Source organism: Mus caroli, chromosome 3 (genome assembly GCF_900094665.2).
Source record: "Mus caroli chromosome 3, CAROLI_EIJ_v1.1, whole genome shotgun sequence".
Classification (NCBI taxonomy): Eukaryota; Metazoa; Chordata; class Mammalia; order Rodentia; family Muridae; genus Mus; species Mus caroli.
The window spans coordinates 88,578,981-88,590,202 of NC_034572.1; the positions used below are offsets into that span (position 1 = coordinate 88,578,981).

Here is an 11,222-nt window from a genome sequence, read left to right on the forward strand (position 1 = left end):
AGTCCAAAGAGCCATCTAGCAACCTCCTCTCCCTCCTCTTCCACCAACAGCGTATTAGGCTGGGACCTGGAGGATACCTGTGAGTTGTTTCCCACTACCACTATTCTAAGATTTATTTTTATTTTATGTATATGTCTGAACAACTGCATGTATGTATGTACACCATGTGTGTTCTTGGTGCCCACAGAGGCCAGAAGAGAACATTGGATACCTGGAACTGGCATTTCAGATGGCTGTAAGCCAACATATGAGTGCTGGTAACTAACCCCAGGTCTTCTACAAAAGCAGCAAGCGCTCTGAAACACTGAACCATCTCTCCAGTCTCCCTCCCAACCTCCACTCCCCCTTTTTAAGACAAGTTCTCATTGTTTGGTCTGGAACATGATATGCAGGCCAGATTGACTTTAAACTCCCAGAGGCCTGCCTCTGCCTCGAAAGTACTGGTATTCAAGGCATGTGGCACCAAGCACATCCCACCTCCACCCCACTCCATATTCTTGCATAGCTTTCTGAGGACACCATGGAGAAGTGAGACCCATCCATTTAAGGTTACCGTGTTGAGCACTTCACCAGCTTTTCTGGTAATCTGCCAGTCAGTCCTTTACCTGACCAGCCTGGAAAGGTAACTTAGCTCAGTTGTGATTGCATAGGTGTGTTTGTGCGTGCGTGCGTGCGTGTGCGTGTGCACGTGCATGTGTGTGTGTAATCCTCACATTAACCCTAAAGGTAAATTAGATTGAGTTGCTCAAGTGCACAGAGCTGGTTAATAAGGAAGCTATACTTAAAAACTCAGAGGTGACTGACCCCAGATCTACCATTTCTGCTCTACTACAGGATCATTGTTTTGCTCTTGTAACAGACTCTCCAAGCCTCTCAGTTGTGTGGCATGGGGCTGTGAGAAAAGTGACATTTCTATCCTACCCACCCCACTGTTACGGGGGTCTGGGTCCAGCTGTTGATTCTGACCTTTCTCCTGTGACTGATGTACCTAACGCAGGAAGCTGCTTTTACTTTCTTCTCCCTCTCTTCTCTTAGAGGTCTGTCTGCCCCCAAGGGCTGTAGAGAGCAGCAGAAATTCTAGGCATTAGACAAACGGAAAGGGAACGCCCGATTCTCTCAGAAGAGAATTTTATCATAATTAAAACATGGGTACTTCGGGGGTTCTAACTTCAGAAACCTCTGAGGTTAAAGGACTTCCAGTATGGTAGAACAACCAGAACCATCTGGATCCACTCACTCTGGCCAGCTTTTGTCTACCCCTGCTGGAAAGGACCTTCTTGAAACCATTCAACCACCACCACCACCACCACCACCACCACCACTCCCTCCCCTTCCTTCCGTTTTGGAAGAGCATCAGAGTCCATAGGCTGAGAGAACTATAGACCTAAAGCCCTCTGGGACCATTTCAGCACTCTTCCATACTGGTCCCTGACCGATTGTTTCTTCTAATTTCTGATTTCTGGTTTTCCTTTGCTGTGCTGGATTCTATTCAAGGATGAAAGCCCTGCAAAGCAACACCCTCGCCTTAGAATCACAGGCTTCTCTTGAGACCATCTAGTACAAGCTTTGATGGTAAATGTGTCCCATTATCCAGTCACTCCAAAGCAAACACAGACCCCATGGAGTGCAAGTTAAGGCCTTGGGTCTTGGAAACCTGTTTGCAGAGGTAAAGCTGAGATGAGGTCTCAAGCTGCCTTTGCTCCCCAGTGTCCATTAAAAACAAGGATAAAGGCATTACAGTGTAACAGAGATGCTACAATAGGTGCTACGATGGTCCCTGTCCCCTTCCTCTATCCGTTGTTATCTCTCAGGGACAAGTGGAGACATCTTGGTGGGACTCCTGCTCTAAAGAGGAACATGAGGATAACTCAGGCTAGAGAATATCTCAGCATAACTCACAAGTCCTGCTCCTCTAAACTTCTAGGTAAAGGAAACCAAGTAAGAACCCTTAAAGCAATAGTGCTCAACCTGTGGGTTGTGACCCCTTGGGGCCCAAATGATCTTTTCACAGGAGTTGCCTAAGACCATTTTAAAAAGCCCTGATATTTACATTAAAATTAATAACCTTAGCAAAATTACAGTTAAGTAACAACAAAAATAATTTGATGGTTGGAGTCAGCATGTCATGAGGCACTATACTGCAGGATCACAGCATCAGGAAGGTTGAGAACCTCTGCCTTAAAGGGTGGCGGTGGAGGGTGAGAATCTCTCTCCTGGGACCCCTGGTCAAGCTGTAAAGACAGGATAGCAGCACCAGCGTAAATGACAAGAGTCGATGACTGGTTTCTAGTGGAAATTTGATTGCTAGGGGAGGAGACTGTAACTTCTGGGTGGAGTGGGCAAAGGAGAGGTAAATGTTGCTTTTAAAGGCTTGCTTACACCACACAGTAGCAGTTGAAAGGATCACTCACCTATGGCTTGGGAAGAAAACATGGGGCCAGGCTGCCTTTGTATGAGATCCTCATGCTGTCTAAAGTCGGCTTTTTTTTTTCAATTATTGTTATATGCATCTCTGTGTGGGCGCATGCATGGGAGTGCAGTTGCCCACAAGGGCCAGAGGCGTTGGATCCCTCCTGAAGCCGGAGTTACCTGCGGTTGTGAGCCTCGTGCACAACAGTATGCACTCTTAACTGATAAGCTAGCTCCCATCCTCTAAAGCCCACTTTCTGCTTTGGGTTACTGAGTAGAAACTCCTGTCCATTGACTCCTTTAGGCAGTGTAGACTTTAACTCATCTCACGTACAGCCTCCTGAAGCCCGATCAGAAGCCTTCCAAGGAAAGACCTTTAGGAGCTGGAAATGAAAGAAATCACACTCTATCCAATCCAGCATCCCACAACTTCAATCCTGCTTTGGGCTCCTGAAGGAAATAAGACGAAAAATACTAAATTCATAGGGACTTAGGAGTGAGTTTGGAGCCATTTCACTTATTCTTGCTGCTCCTTGATATTATTAGTAATAATACCTGGATTTTCATTATCCTGATGAAGGAATCCCTCCAGGACTGGTGAGATAACTCATGAGGTAAAGTGATATGACCTGAGTTCAGTCCTCATGACCCACATGGTGGGAGGAGAGAACCAACTCCCACAAGTTGTCCTCTTAACACTCACCAGAGCAAGAGCATAACCACACACACACTCATGCACACACATTGATACATACACACATACACTCATGCACACACACACACTCATGCACACACATAGATACACACACACATACACTCATGCACACACATAGATACACACATGCATACACATAGATACACACACATACACACTCATGCACACACATAGATACACACACATGCACACACATAGATACACACACACGCATGCACACACACACTCATGCACACGCATAGACACACACACATGCACTCATGCACAATTAAATTTTAAAATATGTCCCTGTGGTTTATAATTTCAGTTTTTAATTCCTACTCTGAACTTCCATTTCATTTCTTGGTCTGCCCTCTCCCATACTGGACCTGGAAGATGATGGACCTTTAATCATGTGCCCTTTATAACAGTACTGGACATTATTCCTTGGATTTAAATATTCTACCTTCTAGCATTAAACAAAAATAGCTATAGTGGCTAACAAAATGACTTAGTAGGTGATGATGATTGCCACCAAGCCTGAGGACCTAACGATCCTCTGGACCTATTTGGTGGAAGGAAGAGCTAACTCTCAAGAGTTGTTCTGTGGCTGTTACACATGTACCACAATGCATTCAAGAAAGCATACACACACACAAACACACTTTCTGACTGCCATACTCACATCATACACTCACACACAACCTCACAACAAATAAACTAATTAAAAACAAATAAAATGTTTAAAGGGTAAACTAGAGACAGATAGCTCCCCAATTAAGAGTGTTTGCTGCACTTGCAAAGAACCTGAATTTATCCGGATTCATATGAACCTATCCATATACACATGAAAATAAAATATCTTTAAATTCCTATACTAATCAAAGCATTCAAATATCTATGAATAATCGTAAGACGCATGTAAGTTCTACATGATGAAAACTGTAAAACACAACAGTGAGACATCCAAGACATAAATTTATGGGAAGACTATAGGTTACAAATACAACAATGTTCCTTTAATCTAAAGATATGTGATTCCAATAAAAAATAACATTAGCAATAAAACAGAAAAGCAAATTATGGACAATTTACACAATGTACTAGGACACAGTAAGAATAATAAATAGGCAAGCTTTATATACATTAAGCCCAACTCTTGCTTAAGTAAGTCAAACAAAGGAAGCTAGACACAAGAGAGTACATATTCTGAGATTCCCTCTTGAGGAGAGTGGTGGCAGGAAAGGGCTCATGGGTAGCTTCTCGGACATAGGTAATGTTTCTTCTTGATTTGGTGCTGGTTACAAAAGATAACCCATTTTTTAAAAAATGTATATAGAAAATGGCCATATGGCAACTCCTACTTGTAGTTCCAGAACTCTTGAGGGTAAGGCAGGAGGATTGCCTAGAGTGACTTCCGAGCCAGCCTGTGCTACAGAGCAAGAGCCCATCACAAACCAACAAACTGTGCATTTATCAATTGTACAGGTACTATGAATTTTTTAATTGTGTCAAAATACATAGCATGTATTAGTGACATTAGAATATGAATAGATCATTGGAGCAAACTAGGCTTAAAGAGAGGGCTGGAGAGGTGGCTCAGCTGTCAAAAGCACTTGCTATCTCTTGCAGAGGACCTAGGTTTGATTCCTAGCATCCTCATGGTGGCTCACAACCTTCTGTAACTCCAGTTCCGGGGGATCCAGCACCTTCTTCTGGTCTCTTCACACAGCAGGATTACACACAGCACACTGATAGACATGAAGATAAAATATTTGTCCATGAAATAAAATAGACTCAAAGATAGGTAAGAATTTGAGTAGTATAAAGGTGGTATTCAAAAATATAGAACATATGAAAAGTTGGATAAAACAAAGTTGTACATCTGTCTCACATCTTTATTCCATAATAAATTCCAGAAGAGTCAAAAATTTATATGTTCAAAAATACAAAATGTCTTTTTTAAGAAAAACAAGGGTTTTTAAAATAATTTTTAGTAATGAAAGACTTTTCTAAATGATATGAACCCCAAAAGTTATTTTTAAAAATGTTGATAAATTCAACTACATAAAAATTACTGGAGCTGTGAAGGTGGTTCAGCCAGTTAAAGGCCTACTCTGTAAACGTGAAGACCTAAGTTGGGATTGGTGCACTCACATAAAAAGCCTGGGGCAATGGTCTCGGGAGTGAAGGATGAGGCTGGTCTTTACAGCTCACTGGCCAGCTAGCCTAGCCTAAACACTAGTTCCAGGTTCAGTGAGAGACTCTGTCTGGTATTATGTTTTGTTTTTGTTGTTGTTTTGCTTTCTGAGACAGGATTTCTCCGTGTAGCCCTAGCTGTATAGAACTCACTCTGTAGACCAGGCTAGCCTCGAATTCAAAGATTACCTACCTCTGCCTTCTGAGTGTTGTGATCAAAGGTGTGCACCACTATCTCCCAGCCTGGTTGGTTAGTTGGCTGGTTTGCTTGTTTTTGAGGTGGAAAATGATTGAGGAAGGTGTCTGTGTTCAATGTTTGATCTCTGGCTTCACACACACACACACACAAAGCTCTTGTACAGCAAAACCATAAACAAAGTTTGAAATTACATAGAATAGAGGCTGGAAAGATTGCTTACCAGTTAAGACACTGATTGCTAACTCTCTAGAGGACCCTGGTTCAGTTCCCAGCACTCACATGACAGCTCACAACCACTTGTCACTCCAGTTCCAGTGGATCCAAGCCTCTGTAGGCACCAGGCACACACATGGTACACATATATGCATGCGGGCAAAATACTCATAAAAATAAGATTTAAATAAATAAAAATGGAAAACAGAGTTAACTTGAAAAAGAGGGAAGAACTTACTTCTAATATATGTACAGTGAATAACTATTAGGATTTAGTAAGTAGTAAAATATTAACAAAGCATGTAAACAACTTGCATAAAGTACAATTGCACTTAAACACATTACATGCAGACTTACAATAAATGAAATGAAAATCAAAGTTGCAATGACATGTTAATTTCTATTATTGGGTTATCCAAAGAAAAAAAATCAGGCTGTGTGACAACATATGATGTCAGTATGCTAGCAAACAGGTCCTTTTCATGCATGCCTGGTAGGTGCAAAACTTTTTAAACTTCTGTGGAAGGCAATATGGCAATACTAAATCAAAGCCTTTTCAAATGTTGCTAACTGAATAAAAACTGGAAAAAATGTTTGTGGGAAAATCTTTGCAAAGCTGTGTACATTCAAATGAAATAACAAGGCACAATTCTTTGAGCTAATGTTTGCATTCCTAAGTATTTAGCATGGGGATAGTCATTTAAAAGCAAAATTAATCTGAGCATGGTGATACATGCCCAGGTGCATCTCTGTAAGTTTGATTCCAGCCTCATCTACAAAGAGAGACCCTGTCTCAAAACAACAAAACAAAACTGGTCCACACAAAGAGTTCCAAGCCATCCAGGACTATATAGAGATACTGTGTCCTATAAAAAAAAAAAAAATTAAAGTGCAAAGTGAAGTGTGTTTAAAAGTAAACATGTTAAAAGTTCTGGTTAAATACATCTTCTATATCCCTGTCATATCTTGAGATTTAACTAAGAGTCAGAAAGGTAGTTGCTTTGAAACACTTACTAACATATATTAAAAAGGAAGTTATAAAAGTATATCTATAGCATGTTTCCAGCTGTGTAAAAATACATTTACATGTATTTTAAGTGTGGGATGGCTTGTAAAAAATTTCCCAAGAAACTGGTTGTACTGGTTGCCTCTGAAGGGACATTTTCTTCAATAACCTTTTGTTACTTGTGAATCTTCTTGAAAGTGCATGTATTATTTATCCAAATATATATTTTGGATGACCAGAAGGCGAGCATGTTTGCAAGCCCAGCTACTCAAGAGCCTAAGGGAACAGAATTTGAGAACAGCCTGGACAACATAGCAACATATAACAGTAATAGTGGTGGTAATAATAATAATAATAATAATAATAGGAAATTGACCCAAAGACATCTGAATGACCAGACACAATGCTATGTTCACTCAACAAATGTTTAATGAGTGTTCATCAGGCGTCAGCACAAAACATCTCCTGGAGACTGGGAGCGACTCTGCCCTCGCCTCAAAGTGAAGGTGGTAGCAGGGCCAACCGTTCCTAACGGTTCGGGAACGACCCAGGCGGCGGCTGGAATTCAGTTTTTCAAGCAAACCGCTGCCTGCCAAATCCTCCCCCTTCCACAGGTCCACAGCCCGGGGCAAGGCAGGGGGCCCCTGCTGGGGCGCTCCTCCCATAGCTGCCTTACCCAGGTGGTGGCCACGGTGACTTTCGGTCCACGTGGCGTGTGCAGCGCCCGCCCCCATTTCACTCCTTTAACATAGTTGATTTCCTGTCCCCTGGCTAAGATGGGGGTGGGGGTCCATCCAGGCAGAAATTCTTAACAGATAAAAGTGGCGCCGCAATCGGGAGGTGGCTTCCCCCAAGGCTGCTGGCCGTGGAATGACTCCGTAGGACTCGGGACACCCACGAGTGATCCAACCCCCCCACCCTCGGAGCGCCAAAGTCCCTCGCGGCTTAAGGCAGCACAACCTCCTTAGAGGAGGACCGAGGACTCCAGAAGCCTCTAATTGGCTGTTTAATTCTCAGCAGGTGCAAGCTCCATTAAAAGCATCGGCTTCCCCGGGCTCTAACTGGCTGCGGACGTGGGCGGGCTTGGACTTTCATCCGGGTAATTGGACTTCAGCGCGCACCAGCCACGTCGCTCACGGCAGTCCGCAGAAGGATTGGCTGCGGCGGAGGAGCGCGATTGGTCAGACTTCAAAGCGAGCGTTGATTGGTGAGGATGCACTGCGGGGGCGGAGCAAGCGGCTGCTGAAAAGCGACCCGCTAGGCGGCTGCGCTGAGGGAGCGACGGGGCGGCGGCGGCGCGGGTGAGGTGCGAGGCGAAGCCCAGAGCGCGCAACTCTGGAGGAGCGGTAAAGGCAGGGCGCGAGAGGGGAGTTTGGGGTGTGGGAGAAGCAGAGCGGTAGGGACCCTGGCAATTGGAAGGCCGAAGCGCGGGACTGAGGGTCGGGAGGCGTGGGACACTTGGGGGCTAGGAGCGAGGCCCTCGCGGATCACCGCGTGGGGCAGCTGTGCTGGGAGCTAATGACCAGACTCAGATCAGGGGCTCGGGGCCGGGGAGCTAGGCCCCAGGATTGATAGGACGTTCACCACAGCTCTGCACTCCTAAACCGGCTCTCTTTGAAACGAGGGACCTTTTATTAATCTGCCTTTTACCTTCCTCAACTTAGTCCAGTGGCTGTTTGTAGCTGCAGGATGTTTTGTTATCTTTTAGTGACGGAGTCTGTAACAGTCAACTGGTTTTGAACTCAAAATCCTCCAGCCCTTGCCTCTGAAGAGGTGGAAGTGCAGTACAGGCCAGCACCAGAACACTCTAGATTGGATTGATTGTCTATCAATCTTCCTTTCTCAAAAGTTAGTAGGTTGATTGGTTGGGTGGGTTTTGTTTTTTTTTTTTTTTTAAGGTTTATATATTTTATATATGTGAGTACATCGGTGCTGTCTTCAGACACACCAGAAGAGGGCGTCAGATCCCATTACAGATGGTTGTGAGCCACCATGTGGTTGCTGGGAGTTGAACTCAGGACCTCTGGTAGAGCAGTCAGTGCTCTTAACTGCTGAGCCATCTCTCCAGCTAATTGGTTGGTTTTTGAGACATCATCTCTTGTAGTCAACCCAGACTGGCCAAGAACTTGTCCTGTGCCATCCTTAAACTGCTGTTCCTTCTACCTCCACCTTTCAGGTACTGGTATTTGGGGGATTAGACACCTGGCTTCTTCACCATCACCACTCCCAAACAGGATTTCATGTCACCCACAGTGGCCTTGTACTTGTTATGAATGAATTTGGGCTCCAGTTCTTTCTGTCTCCACCTCCTCTCTGTTGGGGTTATATGCATGTGTTGTCACACCAGGCTCAGACCGCATTGGTGTTTTAAGTAAAATCCTGGTTGGTTTGCCTGATTTGAGTTCACTGGCCTATCCCTTATGATATTATCATTTAGTAACACACTTAGCACAAATGTACTTGTAATATCTGGTTAGATTTGCCTGTTGGTTCAAGTGGATATCACCCAGCAAACCTGTCCTCGTCACAGGCATTTACCCTGTGACATATACTCCATCCACAAAAATCAGTGTTTTCTGGCATACCATCTACCAGGTGTCCCATTCAGAAACTTTAAAACTAACTCCTTGACTTTGCCCTCTACCTTACCATAAATCAATTGCTAGGTCTTCAGTATTTGTACTACCAATTCATGCTCTGGTTTTTCTATTATTGATACATGCACTAGATATCTATTGGTCTGTTACTACTACTTTCAGTTCATTATTCTCATAACAGAGTCATTAACCAAGAATTACAGGGGCCAATAATGGTTAATGAAACAAAGGGAAACTTGATGAAGTCAATCATCAAAAATGACGATTGAGACTAAGAGAGAGCCAACTCCACAGAATTGTCCACTGACCATCACACTTCTGTCTTGACACACAGTTGTCAAGAGAACTGATTCCCAAATGTCCTCCAACCTCTGTATTCATGCCAGGACACATACTTGCATGGACATAAACAAATGTGATTAAAAAGCAGCCTGACATGTGCTGAGAATGTAAGTTTGGGACACTGTGAAAGTCAGGACTTAGGAAATTTGGATGCAGATTCAGAAAAATATCAGATATTCTTAACTATGATTCTGATAGTTTCAAAACTGAAAACTAGTGCTATGGGCTTCTATAAAGAGACACTAATGACCGACCTTCAGAACAGTTATTTCCCTTGCATATTCTAAAACTGGTGGACTAGTTATGTGATCTTAAGGAAAATCTTTTTATATTTCTAAGCCCCAGTTTCCTCAGTTTTAACATGAATGGAACAAAAGAATCTTTTAAGATCCAGCCCAGTTCTAAAATTGATTCTACACCATATAACATGAATTATGAGATCAAATGTAGCATAAAAAAAGAACATGAAAATACATTGAGCTAGACATACTTTGATTTTCCTCTAGGGTATGCACGCCTCCCTTGTCATCCAAAAAGTTCCTTGAAAACAGCTAAGTTTTTCTTGTCTGCTATGTTCTCAGAACTAAGTTCATATTGGAACTCTATATTTATTAATTTGAGTAAATTGGCAAGAGATAAATATATAGTATCTTTTTCTCTGAGATTAATTTACTTTTATTTATGTATATGTGTGGATGACTGTGGAGGCCAGAAAAGGGTGTCAGATCTCCTGGAGTTAGAGTTACCTGATGTGGGTGTGGGGATCAAATTGGGGACCCCTATAAGACCAGATGCAAATGTTTGTGCAGGATTCTGTGGTTGCTGTGGGGGTGCTGGAGCTTGGGACCTTAAGACACAGGCTTGGGATCCTACTATTAAGCTACACTTCCAGATGCAAATTGTAATACCAGTAGAAAAATAAAAATCCACCTCTAATCTCTTTACCAGTTTGTATTTGCTACTGGCAGTGAGATTTCCATACTAGTCTCTTCTCTCTCTTAATTTTTTTTTAATCTAGGTTTTTAGGGGGAGCACATATCAGTTTTATTGCAGAGTGGGTTCTGTATTGATGAGTATGTTTTTAACCTTACTTAGAACAAAAATTATTTTTTGAAGTTGAAGACATTTTAATTTTATATGTGCACACACCTATATGCATGTTCATATGTTCATGGGCGCATATGTATGTGTAGATGCTAGAGCTTGTGAAAGCCTAAAGTTGACACTCAAGTGTCTTCCTCAATTTCTGTTTTATTTATTGAGACAGGTTCCCTCATTAAAACCACCAATTCTGGTCTAGTCTAGTTAGCCAGTTAACCCTAGGGATCCAGTCTTTGCCTCTGAGGCATAGGATTGAAAATAGCCACCACTTGAGATCACATGGGTTCTGGGAATCCAGACTCTGATCCTTGGGCTTATAGCATTTCCCCAACCCAGTATTTTTATTATTATCTGGGTTGAATTTTTATTTTATTTTTTTTTATGTTTTCTTTTTTTTTTAATATTTTTATTACATATTTTCCTCAATTACATTTCCAATACTATCCCAAAAGTCCCCCATAG

The 11,222-nt window shown here is 42.6% G+C and overlaps 1 protein-coding gene across 2 annotated transcripts in view; it reads left to right on the top strand.

Annotated features, from left to right (window-relative positions):
* The first annotated feature begins 7,947 nt into the window (after nt 1-7,947).
* The window catches only part of Tdrkh (tudor and KH domain containing), a 22,265-nt gene continuing 18,990 nt past the window's right edge, over nt 7,948-11,222 (top strand). For both annotated transcript variants that reach the window (XM_029475471.1, XM_021158722.2), the window contains exon 1: nt 7,948-8,066. The gene's annotated coding sequence lies outside the window, so the exon portion shown is untranslated. The remainder of the gene's footprint in view (nt 8,067-11,222) is intronic.